The sequence below is a fragment of the Neofelis nebulosa genome, chromosome 17 (assembly GCF_028018385.1).
Source record: "Neofelis nebulosa isolate mNeoNeb1 chromosome 17, mNeoNeb1.pri, whole genome shotgun sequence".
NCBI classification, from domain to species: Eukaryota; Metazoa; Chordata; class Mammalia; order Carnivora; family Felidae; genus Neofelis; species Neofelis nebulosa.
Window position 1 is genome coordinate 45,868,254 of NC_080798.1, and position 18,004 is coordinate 45,886,257.

General features: G+C 40.1%; 1 pseudogene; it reads right to left on the minus strand.

Moving 5' to 3' along the window:
* The window catches only part of LOC131499207 (UPF0711 protein C18orf21 homolog), a 142,529-nt pseudogene extending 125,838 nt beyond the window's left edge, over positions 1–16,691 (minus strand).
* Between the last annotated feature and the right edge of the window lie 1,313 nt (positions 16,692–18,004).

Genomic DNA, 18,004 nt, shown 5'->3' on the forward strand with positions numbered 1-18,004 from the left:
ACATTCCCTTCCTGGCAATTTTTTTTATGACCTTTGGGTGCCAGATAGCGCCATTCCTGCTGTCTGCTTTCACTATTCAGCGTTGAGGAAGCCCATTATATCTGTCTTTGATCCAGAGATCGGGATTGCTAAAACTGATGGCCACAATTAAAGACAGTCCTGTTGAAAAGCTGACCTCTGCCTGCTCTCAACTGCATGTAAACTTTTCAATATGGATGTAATTTGGTATTAAATTACCCATGCTTTATTGCTTTTTAGTACAGCCCTGTCTGTTGCCTTTTAAAGATAAAGGTAACATAAAAGAAAAATTGTGGTGTGTCTGCATAATTATGTAATTATAAACTTGTTTTCCTACATTCAGAAAACCCTTTGTGTGTGTGTGTGCATCTATTGAAAAGTAATAGGCTAGTAGGATTGGAGAGAAGTCTTTTTTTTTTTTTTTCCTCCTGATCTGTTCAACTTAGACATATGCCATGCAAGATAGTTCACTGTATTTAACTGTTTTAATCTTGGCTTCCAGAAGGGATTCTTGATTTAGAAGTGAGGCAGGTTTGTAAAAGATGTCGTTGCTATGTTTATTCTTCAGAATTGGCCAGACCAGAGTGGAGTTTTTGCCATAGGTCTTGGGCAAAGCCTATCTGTTTCACCAAAGATGGGGCCCATCATAGTGACCTGATAGTATCTCGAAAGTCTGGAAGGAGCTCTGGGATGATTTAAACCTCACTGTGCTTGAAATTAAAACGATGGCTGTGATTTTCTCTTCCAACATTCTTGTTGGAGGTGAATTCTGAGAGGAACTGAGAACAGGCTGGAGGGGCTGCAGCAGATTCCCTTTCACATCACAGAGCTGCCTGCGCTGCTCAGTTCTACCAGCTACCACTCTGTTATTTCAGCTGCAAAGAGCATAAGCTATCATTAGAGTTTGATATAGGTTTCTAGAATTGCATTTTCTGAATAGAGACAGAATATCTATTTGGAGGGATCGTTGAAATCACAATCCCATCATAAAACTTCGAGGAAGACACACTCTCAGGCCTCTGGAAACGTGCAATAATTCTGGGTGTAAATGGAAATTTTTGAGCTTGCTTCCTCTTCTTGTTAAATGTTCCATGGCAAGATCTTCTAGTAGAATCACATAAAAAGCCAAGCAGATAAAAAGCTGATAGCAAAACAAACAACCCAAGGGAAGCCGAACATTCTGCTCCAGATACCTTAAAATGTAATAAAGCAAAGGTTTCAGGTTGACGGGAAGCTGTCTGCAGAATGGAGGCCAGTCCATCTCTTCCTTCTTTCCAGACCATCCATTGAGTTATGTGTCTAGTCCACTACCTCCCCTTCCCCCTCCCCTCCAGCCTGATCCTCTGGGCACACTGAAGAATTGTGGCCTGACCCACGTTGTAATTTATCTGGTTGCTCTATAAAAATTGCATCCTGTGGAAAACATATGCCATATATACTTTTATTGGCTCTCATGCAAAGAGGTAATACCAGAATATCGAAGACATGTTGAAAATAGATTCCATGTTAGATTTAATCCCCCCTTCCCCATGAGCCCCTCGAGTATAGCTTACTTTAGGGATTGAGACCAAAAGAAGGCTCAGCTTCAAGCAATCTTTTGTCAAGCTACTGTTTGAATAGGGCCCATCCTTTTTCTTTCATTCCTCCACCTTGGATCTTCATTCCTGTGACGTTGCTAGTAGCAATGATGTGATGGCTGGGGCATTAGATAGAGCGTGAGTAGAGGATGGAGCTATGGGGCTAGATCTGAGCCATCCAAGATGGTAGCTGCTACCCCATGTGGCTATGAATATTTAAATTACTTAAAAATGTATTAAAATTTAGTTCCCCACTCATGCTTACTACATTTCAAGTGGTCAGTGGCCATAGGGGCTGGTGGCTACCATCTTGGACAGTGGAATTAGGGAACATTTCTATCGCTGAGCTCCATCTCCCCTTGGCTAAGCCACTGCACCTAGGCTTATTCATCCATAAAATGGGAATAATAATAGTATCTACTTTTTCAGGTGATTGTTGGAATATTTAAATGAGGTAATAGATGTGCTGTCCCATAGCGTTTTGTGCAGTGATGGAAATGAAATCTTCTGTACCTGCATTGTCCATTAAGGTAGCCACCAGGCACATGTGGCTATTGAGCACTTGAAATGTGGCTAAGATGACAAAGAAACTGAAGTTATTAATTTTTAATTAAGATGTAAATAGCCACTGCAATTGATAATACAGGTCTAGAATAGAGGACTCACAGTAAACATTAGTTTTTGTTTCTATTGTATCTTCCACCAGTTTAGAAAAGGTAGATAGTGATACATTACAGGTTTGAAGTTTAAGTGAGAAAATATCCGTGAAAATGCTAAATAAATATTACTTATTTGATCCTTTTTTTTCACTGTGTATTAAATTTATTTCCAAAGAGAAGGCTTATGGAAATAGAAGGGTTAGGAACAGGAATCACAAGGCACTGTGAAATGTTAAAGGACCAAGTAAATAAATATGTCTTCTGTTTAAATGCTCAAATAAGTTTGGATTCAAAGAAAGTTAAAAAGTTGAAGTTCAGAAGACCAGTGAGAAGGTCATTATTTTTCTTTTTGTCCCCTTAATTTCATGTCTTATCACTAATGTATAGGCCAAAATTGATTTTCTAAAAGGTCATTGGATCATACTAGCAAAAATTATTTAAAAAAAAATAATTTAAAAATAATTTTTGCTAGTATGAATGATTTAATCTGATGGTATTTTTGCTTATTTTTGCATGTGGCCCCAGGTTTGGGGGAAAGCAGGATCCTTTCTTTTTAAATGCAGCTGCTTCAAAAGCTATGCAATGGAAAAGAGTCTCCATGGTGCTAAAGTTTGGTTTCAGCCAAATCTGCAAAGCAAGCAGACCTACTTTTCATTTTGTTCCGTGCAAAATTAGTTTGGAGGAGCATCTACAAAATCTCAGTTAGTGTTTGATTATATGGTCTCTTGTGTTATTTTGTGGGAATTTGTCCCGCTGTCCCAACTAAATCAGAAGCTTCCTGAAGGCAAAGTCCAGGATTTTATACGCAGTCCTCATCTAGCATGACACTGATAGGTTGGTATTCTGTAAATACATGTTGACTTATTATTGATTTTTCTCTACTGCTTTTCTTTTTATATCACCAAATCTTATTATGCGGTTGTGACACAGTGAATACACGGAAGGCCCTCTGTGGCAATGAATAATGATTTTGCATCTGTTTACCATCACAAAATCTCTGGTGGTTTTGCTGATGTGTGCCTGGAACTCTGACACTTATGGAGCCCTGATAGTAGAAAAATCAGAATGTTTGGGAGGCATCAGCATTGGCTATAACCGCTCTTCAAAGATCATAACTTATCTTACCAGTATAGAAACAACCTGACCTTTTTAATCTTACGAAAAGTATTCAATTTTATCCTGAAACATTTAGTAAAAATTGCAGTGTCTATTTAAAAAGAAATCATTATCAATTAAAATTAGATGTGCTAGAGATGTGGCAGTTGGGGATAACGTTGAAGTTAGTTTTATAAGAGATTGAAGAATAGTTGAGCTTCTTCTACCAAAATCTTCACATGAATATCTGGCTCTATATCCACTTTAGCATTTCTTTGCATTAAAAAAAAGACAACAACAACCAAACTTGAACATTTTGGGGGGAAATTTGACAGCAAAGCCAACTGTAAGGGAAACGTGTCTATTCAGATAGACCTGGGCCTGCCCGGTAGAATTGAAAAGGCCCTCCGAGCTCAGATGGTCTGGGACCACAGAGGTTAATGAACTGGCTCTCCATTCCACAGAGCCAAGATCAGGTTCAGTTCAACTCTGAAGGGGCCCGTTTTACTTGGCAGTGTAGACACAAGACATGATTCACTTAAATAAAAATGCATCAGTGCTGGTTTAACCCCAATTGTTACAAGTGTGCTACCTGTGGGCCCTGTGCTTCAGTTTTATTAATCCCTAACTCCTCATTGAGATTACTTTATTTAAATGTCATCACCCAGCTCTAAAATATGCTTTCAAAATAACCGTGGTGGCCATGGGATACAAAGTAGTGGGAGAAAAAAAGGAAGCAGTAGAAGCCAACTTCTGTTTGATATGTAGACAGGTTTCAGTCCACTGGGCCCCTGGTGGTGGTACTGAGGCAGGCTTTACAACCAGGCCCGGACATCCCAGCTGTCAGAGGGGGACCGCCATTGCCACTGGTAGGGTTGTGCCTTTGGAGGCACTTGGGTCATTGGTAGAGTAGGATCAGAGAAAAGGTACAAAAAGTGAGATGAAGCAAAGGGGTCTATAAACTAAAGTCTTATGATGCAAGGTGGGGTGGGGGAGGCTCCTGGCATTAGACAGAGAGAAGATCAGAGTCAGTTAATAAGTTTGGGGTGCTGGCGACTGAAACCAGATCACTGGTGGCTGTCAGCTGGAGAGGGGCGTTATCCCAGGTGGATGGCGACCTGGTCATCGCTGTTGCAGCGTGTGCCTTAGTATTCATTTCTCTCCACTCCTGTTCACTTTTTTCAATCCTTTGTCAAAAGACAGTGGAGGGTTGGCCTTTTCTCCCCCATGCTGATACAGGTAAAGGCAGAGACTGATGGTGCCAGCCTTAATTCCCCAAAGAAAAGGAGATCCAGATTTATGTGAATACCTTTAGTTCTGAAACAAGAAAAGATAAAACAGGTTGCATTCATGTATTCATGAAGCAGGCAGTATGTGTATTGGTGAATTCTGTACAAATTCACTTATTGTTCCATCCCTCTTATTTCTGAAGACCCAGTGCTCATTTTCCCTCAATAACATAAAAGCATTTTGAGCACAACTGAATTTTCAGATTTAAAACGAGGTATCCACAGTTTAAAAATGCCTTTGTGTGTGTGTTTGTGTGCAAAAAATTGATTAGAAGATCAGTGTGATTCCACTGGGAACAAAACTTTTGTTGCTGTTTTGTTATTGTTTGTTTGCTTTTGGTTTAGGAGATTTTTTTTTTAATCCAAACTAAAACAAGAGGATGTCTTCCAGCTAAGAGAATCGTGGTCACGGGTCAGAACTTTGACATCTTGGTAAAGATGGTGAGCTGTTACAAGCAGCCTGTTTTCCTTTCTTGGTCTGGATAACTTGTCTTGCTTTTCCATTGATAGATGTTCTATCTTTGATAGCTGAATGACAACTTTTATAAGGATGAGGAAAAAACTCAGTTTAGTAACGGTGTTCCTCAAATTTGTATTTCCATAAATCACCCAGAGGACTTGTTAGAAAAGAAAAAAACAGATTGTGATTCAGTGTGCCTGGAATGCAGTCTAGGAATCTGTAATTTATACAAGTAGCCCAAGCAATTCTGACCTGTGGCCACACTTTGAGAGGTATTGGCCTGTGTTAAGGGTGGGCAGACTATAACCCATTGCCTGTGTGTCCGAATGGAGTTGTACTGGAATTCAGCTGCCCTAATTTGTTTTTATGTTGTCTAAGGATACCTTTGCTCTGTGATGGTAGCAGTGGAGTAGTTGTGACCAAGACTATACGGCCCCCAAAACTTAAAATATTTATTTTCTGGCATTTACAGGGAACATTTGCTGACCTCTGATCTAGGAGTAGAGGAAAAATTCAACTTGTTGATGTAGGTCAGTGTGTGTGTGTGTGTGTGTATACACATGTATGCGTGCATATACACATGTACCTATATATGCTATTTCAAATGTCCTGTGTTTGTTTATGCACATGAAAAGTACATAAAGGGCTGAATGATTGGGTTTGAGGGCTAGAGGTTGAGGGTGGTGGTGTCTGTTACTGTAACAGGAAGATTGCGATGTAGGACTTAGTAGTGTCATCTTTGTGTTCATGCAGACGGTGATCCAAGAGCTGGCTTTGTTATATATTAGACTTGTGATCTTGGACAAGTTACTTTAGCTCCGTAAGCCTTGGTTTCCTAACCTGCGAAAAGGGGTGATAGTAGCACCTACTGATGGGGTTGTGAGGATTAAAAAAGAAAATATGAGTGAAATGTGTGGTATTATGTCTGGCACGTATCAAGTACTCACTGAGTGTTGGCTCGTAGAATCATCGACATGCTCACCAGTGTTGTGCATTGTCACTTAGCTGCAGGGTATTGAGGTCAATAGATTTTGCTGCCATGCATGTTGTGGCCCCCTAGGCTGACAATGTGGTCCAAAGTTCAGGACTCTGGACAGCCCGGACCCTGTTGATTCTGAACCAGGCATTTTTTGAGGCATGATCTTCTCTTATTACATGTCATTTCCAATTTCCCCCTTGAATACACAACTTCAAAGTGGTGCCTGTACCTTTGGAAGTGGTTATTCCCATCTCCTTTAAAAATATTGCTTAATTGTAGCCATGAAACCCTATTCCCCGTCAAAAATTCCATCAAACAACAGCCAATAAATGGTAAATTGAGATAAGAACTGTGAAGAACCCGTGTGCTTTGTTACACTTTCTTCAATCTACAGTGAATCATTGATGCTGGATATGATAAAAATAAACACTTTATATGCAGTTGTGAAAAGATCTGCCTATGATCCAATGGCTATTTTCTTTCTGCTCTGCTTATTAACGATGGGCTAAGTGGGTTTTAAAAAAAACTGAAGACACAAGACTCGGGTTAAACACTGTCCTATTCACAAAAGAGGCTGAATGAGTCTGTGAGTGAGGAAAAGAACAAATAAAACATCTACATCATTGTCACCACAAGTTCTTTATGTACGTGTTGGGTGCAGGACCATGTGTGGGTCTCTGGACATAGCCCTCCAACTTTTACTCGAAGTCATTGATTATCTTTGGGGAGGGTTTTGCCGCCTCACTGCAAACATTTTGGTTGTCATAGTTAGGGGAGGGGAATGCTACTGGCATCTAATGCATACAGGCCTGGGATGCTGCTAAACACCTTATTGAGTACTGGACAGTACTACCCTGTCACTACTGGAGAATTATCTGGTTCAAAATGTCATTAGTACCACTGTTGATAAACCCTGATTTCTGGGGGGGAAAGAAATCCAGATCCTCCACTTCCTGGACCAGTTCCTGGCATAGGTACCATATGATTAGTAATTTTACTCCATTTATTGTCTTGAGACCCCCTCTAGAATCTTCTTCTGCTTTTGTAGCTGTTCTGTCATCGACTGCTTTGATATCCCAAGAAAGTATGCTTCTTGATTAAAAGCAGTTTGTAAAGTAAAATGTATTAACCTGGGGGAAGGTTATAACAGACAAGGAGTGATTCATTCGGGACACAGTCCCTAGATTTTTGGAGGTAAATGAGTCCTTTGCTTTGTGGTCAGTCAGCATTGTATACCACAGTGATTCATGATGGTTTCAAGTGGCTTATACCAAACACTGACTTTGATTTTAACCACTGTGTATTTATTCTGATGCAAAGTAATACGTATTCTGGTTATTTAAATATTATATTAAAACAAAGATGTGGTTATTGAGAGGAAAATGCCAATAGCTAATAGTATTTAGTAAGATATTAATGAGATATTAATGAGACTAATATTAATATTTGTAAGATATTAATGAGTAAGATATTAATAAGATGAATTAATTAGTAAAACACACTTGTTCTAACAATTCTAACAAAAAAACTTTGTTCTAACAATTAATTTTAGTAAGCATATTTAAGTTTCAAAATTGAGGTTGTTTTAAGAAGAAACATTAAGTAACAGTCCATTGACACAGGATATCCCCCTTCTTGTGCCCATCAGGATAATATTAATAATGATGTACCTGTTCCACTTACCTGTTGCTGTGAAATGAGACACCCCGGTGCTTGGGGTCTCATAAGAACAGTAATGTTCATTTTCCTCATATACAATACGGGCAGGGCTTCGTGGAGACAGCTCATTTCTGCTTCTGTCAGTGTTCGTTGGGATGGCTGGACAGTTGGCAACTGGAACACTTGCTCATTCACATGTCTGGTGGTGGATGCTGGTGTCAGGACCTCAGCAGGGGCTGTGGCCAGAACATCTGCATATGGCGTCTGTATGTGGTGTTTGGCTTCCTCGTAACATGGTTGCTGAATCCCAAGGGTGAGTGTGCATGACAGAGGGCAAAGGAGGAAGCTGTTTGGCCTTCTGTCTGTGGAGGAGTGTCAATGCCATATTGTTAGAATAACATTTGGGATGGGATATATCGTTGCTACCCATCTCTGGTAAAAAGACTTTGTCATAAGCACCATCACATATATTAGTATATTTAAATTTGTGTGTTAGTTTTGTATGGATCCTTTTATTGCTCTCCTGCTCTGCTTTTTTCTGGATAAGAGAATTGAGGCTCAGAGAGCTAAAATCGCATGTCCATTAACACGTAGTTTGTGGCTGAAACAAAGCTGTTTTGGGGTCCAGATGAGACGCTCTTTACCAGGTGGCCAAGTTTACAGAGGTCTTTCTTACATTCTTGCTCATCCTTTTACTCGGGATGTTGCTTTCCTTCCACCTGGGCCTATTCATTGTAGAGCTCTAGAATACCTCTTAGAAACAAAGATCCCTATTACAGCCTTTCCCAAATGTCATCAAATAAGATATTTTAGTGAGAGGCTGTTTACTGTTTCTTGTTCGAGCAGCGTAATTTCTTTTAGGTGCTAAGACTGGAAGGTCAAAATCTCCTGGTAGCCTAATGGACAGATAATTGTATTGACCACATTTTCTTGAGTCTTCAAAATGTTTTAAGGTTTTTAATTCTGACATATTTTGATTTTTAATGTTTATTCTTGAGAGAGAGAACACAAGCTGGGGAGGGTCAGAGACAGAGGGAGACAGAGAATCCCAAGCAGGCTCTCCACTGTTAGCACAAAGGTAGATGTGGGGCTCAAACCCACAAACCATATCATGACCTGAGACGAAGTCAGATGGTCACCTGACTGAGCCACCCAGGTGCTCTGTGAAGTATTTCAAATAAAATACAAAAATAATACTCATTCTCCACCACCTAGCTTTAACAGATCTTTACCATATTTATTGTTTTACTTAAAAAAATAGGACATTAGGGGCACCTGGGTGGCTCAGTCGGTTAAGGGTCCGACTTCGGCCCAGGTCATGATCTCATGGTTTGTGAGTTCGAGCCCTGTGTCAGGCTCTGTGCTGACAGCTCAGAGCCTGGAGTCTGCTTCGGATTCTGTGTCTCCCTCTCTCTCTGCCCCTCCCTAGCTCATGCTCACACTCTCTCTGTCTCTGTCAAAAATAAATAAACTTAAAAAAAAATAGGACATGACATTCTCTACTTTCCTTAGAGGTAACCACTATTCTAATTTTATTTATATCATTTCCAAGGACATTTTCATTGTTGTTTCAAATACATAAATATTTATATAGAAGATAATATATTCTTTTGAATATACATAAATTCATATATTTTGTTCAACATTATAGGTTTGAGGTTTATCTGAGTTTAAGCTTTTAGAAATAACTTAATCTTTTATTTGATCCGTTCTGTAGTGTTCCACTCAATACTGAATTTGATGGGCTTAAGATGACATTTTAGTATTGTTTTAATTTGCATTTTTGTGATTACTCGTGAGTTTGAACATCTTTTTGTAAATTTACTGTTCATTTGAAGTTCTCATATTAATTGCCTGTTCATTTTTTCTGCCCATTTTTTCTATCAAGTTTTTTTTCCTTATAAATGTGTAGAATTTCTTTATACATTCTGATTAGAATAATGTGCTAATTATATGTGTGGAAAATATCTCCTTCTGCTTTGTGATGTGTCTTTTCACTTTGTTCTTTGTGTATTTTGTCACAGAAGTTTTAAATGTTTGTACAACCAAAATTCTCAGCCTTTTCCTTTACGGTTTGTACATTTTGTGTGTTGTTTAAGAAATTCTTCCCTACTGGGATGTCAGAAAGATACTCTTCCATGTTTGATTGTCAAGTTTGGATAATTTTGCCTTCTCATGTTTAAGTATATAATCTATGTGCAATATTTTCCCCATTTGGGGAGAAAGTGATATAATTTTCTACTTTTCTGAATGGATGGTTGATTGTCCTAGCAGCATTTGTTGAAAAGTCCATCATTTATCCCATTGATTTGCAGTGCAGTTCTGTCATATGCCAAGTTCCCATACATGTATGAGACTGTTGGAAGTTTTCCATGTCTATCTATATGTTAATACTAGATGGTTGTAATTACTGGAGCATTGTGATAAGCTTTGTTATCTGGTGAGTGAGACTCCCTCCCTTATTAATTCTTCTTTCGGAAAATTGCCTTGCCTATTTCTTGACTTTTTGCTTCCATGTGAATTTTAGGGTCAGCTTGTCAGCTGCTAAGAAATGCCCTTTTGGGGGTTTTGATGGGCATTGTATTTAATTCTTAGATTGTTTTAAGGTCAATTACCATCTTGAAATAAAGTCTTGCTGTCCATGCACAATGCATAGCTCTCCACATACTCAAGTCTTTTATTCAGTCTTCAGGCATCTCTCTTCTCACATCTGTGTGTGTGTATTGGTCGGAATGCTTTTCTAGAAGTGTATTCTTGTTCTTCCCATGCCCACCTATCTGCTCAGCCCAGTGAAGAGCCTCCCAGTCAGTGATGATATACAGCAGCTCTGGCAGCCCATGGACAAGGGCACTGTGGTTATGGGGATCCTTGCCCACCCTTCTAGTCAGTCCATTTGCTGCTGGAGTCTGACTACTGTGATGGGGGCAGGGTAGAAGATGAGGAGTTGGAGGCTGAGACCCAGGCAGTAGGTCTGAGGAAGGTGTGTACACATTGTGAGTGTACAGTTATTTCCTGGGCCCATTTGCTTTCTGTGTTCTAGCAGCAATGTGCCATTCCTTGGGACATCATCTCCAAACTGCTTGGGTTCACATCACACCTCTGCCACTTGCTAGCCTGGAAAAGGTGCTTAACTTATTCATACCACAGTTTCTTCATATGTTAAGTGGGGAGCCTCATGGGGTTGTTTTGAGGAGTAAAAGAATTAAAATCAGTAAAGTTTTGAGAATCCTGGTATGCTTCTTGAAGGCTACCTCTTTCTCCAGCATCACCATTGTATTGTTTGGATTGTACTGAACCATCTTGGATTTGAACTGATGTTTTCCTGTATGTACTTTCTCTTGAAGTGAGCTTCCTGGGACATACTCAAGTTTATTGGAGGTTTATGGTATCTATTGGCATATTCAAGTTTCTTAAAATATTCGTAGTAAGAAAACTGTTTAGTCTTACTTAAGCCACTATTTTCCAAATCCAGTTGTTCATCAAACTTGCTTTTTCCAAAGAGTATCCGTGAACATCAGTGTCATTAGTATTCCATGGAAGATCATTTCAGGAATAGTCCTTAGGGCATTACTTATAGCAATTATCTTTATTTTGGTGTATGGTACAAAAAGACATCCCAAGAAAATATATCCTTAGGGAAGGGCTTGAACACAGAGGTTAGCTAAGGAAGAGAGACTGACACTGGTAAACAGTCTCTGATCCATAAAACATCCTTGAAGTATATTTAAAAAACTATACCATACGTTAGCCAAAGAGCTCCCATTGATTGTAAATACATTCACATAACTCAGGCCATCGAAAAGGAGGGGTTCATCAAGGTTTTAAGTAAAAACGTCTTATTTTTGGTGCCCATATTGCAACCTGGTGCTGAGGTAAATTGGATTCATTTTGTGGAAGCCCCATTGCAGTTTCTCCTAAAGGCAGGAAGGCCAATTTATTGGTATTAACCATAGTTCATTTACTGCTTGTTTTTGTTTCTTCAAAGAACTCATGTTGCAATTGGGAATGGCATTTTGGGAATGCTACTGAGATACTCCCCTATCCTTCACATGTGTTTTCTTATTTCCTTCCCCATGTCCTCTACCGACAGCCTGTGAAATTGTTTGACTAGTTAATTGCTCTGAATCAGGAACAAAATGCAAAGGCAAAGCCGAGAGGAGGCAGCTCCACACTGCTGCCTCCCCTGTTGCTGTCCCATCACTGCTCTGGCTGCTCTTAGCTGAAGGAGAAGTGGATCATGCTAGTGTTTGATCTAAATAATTTGCTCTTTATCAAGCAAAGCAAAACCAAGTTTAAACATGATCTCCTTCCATTTCCTGGAAGATCTCTTCTTAGAAGAGCTTCCTCCAACTCTTTTCTATTTTTGCCCCCATGGCACCTTTCATTGCAGTAAGGTGGAATATGCTTGTCGGCCATGGATGAGTTTGAAAGCTGCTGGGGGCAGGACCTGGTGGGAAAGGTTTAAGCACAGAGAGAACTGGAACTGAAGTGAGCTTTCTGGCTGTGCCCTTAATTATTCGTCATGCATTCTCGGTAATGCAGATTCCTCCCATTGAAGTGGTCTATCAGATAAAGTCAGCAATAAAAGCCAGGTGATTTGCTGGTACCTGTAATACCTCCAGTTCACATATGTCTACTTAGAGTTCTAGGTGCCTCTAGAATCTTAAAAACAGTTAGTTTATAGCCTTGGTTTCCATGGCTTGTGTTGAGTTCTTCCAACATGCTCATGCTAAGATGTCTTGGGTTAACTTGAATTAGGTACATTTCATTGCACGGTTTTGTGAATGAAGTTTTATAGATGTTGTCTCATATTTCTTTTCAAACAAACTTAATGTAGGTAGTTAAATATCTATGAATTACTCAGAAATCAAGTTAAACTAATAACTTTTGGCTTATCTGTCCACGATTGGTTTTTATGGGACTTAATCACTCCTTAAACGGAAACATTAAAATACAAAATGAGGCTTGATTTTCATTAAAAAAGAACTGGTAACACCTGCAATATGTAAACATTGTTGCCTAGTAAATTATAATCGGATTGCTCTTGGATTACATATTACATTGTGCTAATGCTAAAAGACCCGTTCCCAGTGATGTCATTTCAGGCTCTGCGTAGACAAGATCTGTTACTACTAAAAAAGGCTGTGTTAACAATTTGCAACAGACCAGGAGTAATTTGGGGGTAGGATGGGCTGGAATTGTAAAGAGGTATTTCTTTTTATTTGAGAAAAAAACTTTTCACATGTTAGATTTTAACTCTGTTGGGGCAGTATTCATTAGACACAGACCATTTTATTAATTTAGAAAGTATCTTGAGTACTGCCAAATTTGTTTCTCTGTGCACAGTTGACTTTCCAATAGGAGCAGATGAAGGAAAAGTGGAGGCTTTCAGAAGAAAGTTTTTCTCTTTGCGCGTGCCTCTCTCATCACTGCAGATAAAATAAGAAGTGAATGGTCACGTAAATGGTTTTTAAGCAGATGCTTTTTATTTTATACTCTTTTTTCACTCCGCGGGGACAGGAGGCAGCTGTGATTCTTGGATGTCCACTAGTGGGTGCTGCAGTGCTTCCGACCTGCTTTATATTGTTATCTGGGCACAGTATTAAAAAATCATACAGTGAATCGTGAGTTTCCCTTTAGAGCTACTGTCCTGTCAAGAAAGACACCAAAAATACATTTGGAAGATTGTATCCACTGAAATTATTGACTAAAATTTTAGAATAATGTGCTTGAGATCGCCCTTGCTCACTTTTTGCAAGAATTCATGTATATTAGTGAATTGTCACCTCTATTCTTGTCTGATCGGTATATAGGTTGAAGTCCACATTATACAGAAAAGGAAAGCTACTTAATGCCATAGTACAAATTAACAATATTTATTAGAAAATCCTGCCTTTTTCTATAAAAGAAAAACATGTAACATGTTCAGTTTATCTCATTTTGAGTATGAAGCAGGGCCATTGTGGCTAAGATGTCTATTTGATATTTAGGGAAGAATTTGATGCTTTAATAAGGGAATCCTCTGTCTCCCTCATCCATCATCCGCCATCCTCATCCATCCAAACAACACTGTAAATTTGTCAGAGCCTTTTCCATATTCAGTACTTGTATAAATAATGGCTGCTGTGATTTGAAAAAAGGGAAATGTGCACTTTCAAGCTATGTTATATATCTGATCACAGTCATGGCGACGTCTCGTAGTTTTTGTTTTGCATTGCTCAGCCTCGGTGCATATAATTTAAGCTCCAGAGCCAAAGGACATTTTTGAATGTTGACCCTTATTGTGGTTAGTACTTGCCAAAATGAAATTAGTTTGCGGGGGGAAAGGGGGTGCTTTTCTCCAGCAGATGAAACACAGTCTCTGCTCCATTACTACACTTTTATCATTGCCCATCGCTTCTCCTTCTCTCCTTTGCTGTCTTAGGGATTATGCAGGTTCTGTGCAATATTCTGAAATTAATCAAAGGAAGAAGAACCCCATGCCTTATTATACATCACAGGAAGAGAGTGGTTTCCACAATCCAGACAGCTTTGTGATGTTGTCTAGTTATGTAACTAGAATTTTATTATCTTTAAAAAAAGGTTTTCGTTTTCACACAATAAAACCTTTTCATGTTAAACTTGTGCAAGCAATGGATCACTCCATGTGAGTGTAACAAAGGGTCTGAATTTAACTGATAGGCTGTTTCCCTTATTTAAATAAGGAACTGATCTGTGAACAATGTTCATTTCTTTCTTTGATTTTTTGGCTTAGCAGAACAGCTGTATGTCCTTAATGCATTTTGGGTCATAGAGCCTTTCTATGCATTGAGATAGGAGCAAACTTGCAGGATGCTTATCCAGTCTGGACCTTGTGTTCTATCTCGTCTTTTTTATAATCATGCTCTACAAATTATTTTTTTCCCAGTAAATTAGTGGCCATTGTACAGATTGCAGACACTTAGTTTGATTGAAAGTAATAAAAGGAGATTATCCACCAGGTTGGTTGAGTGAGGTTCTGATTTGACCCATTGCCTGGAGAGAAAAGAATTAATCTTATAAACCAGACTCACTTCTGCCATGCTTTGAAAAACTGCCAGGAATGCATTAGATCCCTTTTGTCTTAAGTTCATAGAGAACTAAAGGTGGAGTGGGACAGATCCGATGTATGAGCCACAGAGACTGTGGCCTCTGTGTTGTGCTTTGTGTGGTATCCTGAACTATAATGAGGGCTTTCCCTTGCTCCCTGAATAAATTCCTACCATGATAGTCTTTGAGTTTTGTGGAAGAGGAAAAGAAGGGGAACAGTTTTCATATATTACATAAATTCTTTGTGTTGGGTGTTGTTTTAGGTTTTAAGCTTGGAATATATTTATTTAGATTATGTATGTGTTTGTATCTTTGTTTTAAAGTTTATTTTGAGAGAGAGAGCACGAGTGAGCTGGCGAGGGGCAGAGGGAGAGAGAGAGAGAAAGAGTGGGAATCCTGAGCTGATAGTGCAGAGCCTGACACAGGCTGGATCTCACGACCGGAAGATCATGACCTGAGCCGAAACCAGGAGTCAGACGCTTAACCGACTGAGCCACGCAGGTGTCCCTGTATGTTTTTGTATCTTATCCTCATGAGATAAAGTGCTCCTGTGGCAACTTTATGGGTGTGGGTCAGGTACAGAGAGGTGAAGTGTAAGATCCTACAGCTAGTAGGTGAATGATTTGAGGTTCAGACCCAAGCTTTCCACGCCCCCCACCACCGACACAACACATGCTTGTAAACACCGTGGTCTCCTGCCTATTCTGAGAGAGCAAAGGAGGAGATCAGAGTTGGATCCTGCAGCATGCCCTGAATGAGCCGGCGTACGGAGGCATGCAGAAGAAATCAATGAATGAGTCGAGGGGAGAACCTTGTGTCCTTCTTAGCAGATAGCACGGTTTGGAGCTTGCCTGACCTGGGTGCATGCATTCTCTTCTTTTTTTGTTGTTGTGGCTGGGAGCACACTGCTAACCTCCCCAAGCCTCTGTTTCTGTCTCCATAGCATCCCTTGGAGGTTGTTGCAAGCATGAGGAAAAGATGGCCCAGTGAATGCTGCACAGCTTCTAATAGCCTGCGGGGTTGTCCAAGGATGTGATAAGCTGCCTTGGGTAGGAGGTTGGAGGCTGGGGATGGTATTTAGCACCAAGAAAAAGGTGATGGGAGCTTCCCGTATATCATTTTGGAAGAACCTTAAGAGCCCAAATTCGAATGGAAAATCCCAACTTAGAGGTGACACATAGGAGGACTCACACTACCTTGACAACCTTTGAACCCCCAAAAGACAACTGTTCCCCCAGAGGTATTTCAGGATATGCTTTAGGCAAAATGGTAGTGTCAACTCTGACCTTCATTTCAGCTATAATTTCCAGTGGTCATCTGGAACGTTTCTGAGCATTTAGTACCCATTCTGCTTCCTGAGGTTTATGGAGGCAACCATGGTTGACTGGGGTAGGCACTGCACCAGCCCGTCTCACCTCCACTTCTCTCTTCCTTTGTATTTTGATTTCTGTCCTATTGTGTGAACCAGAGAAAGGGAGATGAAGAGAAAACAAACGCTGTGCTGGAGACAGTTCCTTTCCCTCAAAGGCTCTGGGCCTTCTGTTGGAGGGTGGTTTCTTTTGATCTTTTGATTTTTCTTATTGTTGATGGTTGCAGTCCACCCTCCCAGAGTTACCCCCTTTCTAATCTTGACATGTGCTAGTATAGAAAGAAGAGTGAGAGGCACAGGAAGGAGTGAAGGGGTACGGAGGCCAAAAGGATAAATGACTTGGGACCAGGCTGGGAGGCCACCCAGGGAAGGCCCTTGCTTTGCACGTTAGTGTGCCAAGGGCTCTCTGTGGACTGTTTTCGCTGTTGCCTTCTTGCCTTTGTCTTAGCCAGAGTCCGCCTCGTGGTCTGCAAGTTGTTCCACAGGTGGTGTGCCAGCAGACTCCCAGCATGGCCCATTTAACCCACAGAGTGATCGTGTTTGTGCTTGATGGCCAAGACAGGGAGCAGGGAAACTGTTTTCATTGGGATCGGCTTCAGTCCTTTCTCCAAAAGCAGCCGGTTGAACTGCTCCACTGTTTCTGGAGCCATTACGCCATGAAGTGAAGTTTGGGTGAAGGACAGATATATTATCTAGGAAGGAATCCTCAGACTTCTTCCAGAGAACGTCCAGTCATTGCCTCTGCCAACGAATGAAACTGTTCTCCAGTGTTCTGTTTTATAGAGGCTCTTTCTGGGGAAGGGAAAAAAAAAACCAACCCCTATGACATTAATCCTCCTTTGCTGTGAAGCAAGTAAGTAGCAAGTGTCAGTTAATATCCATTTTATAGGTGAGGAAATAGAGGCACTGAGAGATTAAATAGATAAGTGCTTCTCAAAATTGCATGTATTCATGAAGTGCCTAGGGATCTTTTTATAAATGCAGATTTTGATTCAGCAATCTGGAGAGGAGATCTGAAAACCCGCATTTCTAACCTGTTCTATGAAGGGAGAGATGCTACCCGTCTGTGATTCATTTGAGTTTCCAAGATGTGGTTCATTTACATACACAGCAAGTTAGCAACTTACTAGATAATGCTAATTGTCTCTGTCCCAAGGAGGCAAAAATGATACAGTCTTTCAGTGAAGACTGTTTCAGACTTTTTTCAAAATAGTTAAAATATGAAGCCTACCGTTTACGGATTGTTCTGACCACAGGGCATAAAATAACCAGACTGACAGATTTGGTTTTCTTAGCAGAATTAGGTAGTTAGACTGGTTTCATGCAGCCATAACTAGGGCCTGCCTTAGATAACAGAGGCATTAGGAATTGTATCCAAGCATCAGGAACAAAGTGGTGCTTTAAACAGAAGGCAACTGCTAGCTTATAAATTCATATTTCATTCCAACTGGAGCCCGTAAACTGTGCATGTGTATGTGTGTGTATAGGTCCAGTGTTAACTCTAGTTCTAACTCTACTCCTGTCGTCTATTTCCTTATAACATGTTATCAGAGCAGAGTTGGCCTCCGCAAAAGACAATCTTTCCCATGTGCTGCTACTCACTAGGATTCCACAATTTGTTGATGACTCACACATCTGTGTGGAAGAGTATGCTACCACCCTCAGCTGTAGTAGTTTATCCTTTTCTCCCTTCTAGAATATGATTACCCCGAAGTACGTAATAGTCATCTAATGGGGAGCAGGTGTAAGAAGAAATGCAGCAATTTTGAACAAAAGGAATGGATACAAAATGCAGCATGAAGGATTTAGGTTAGACATCCATGTGTGGGAA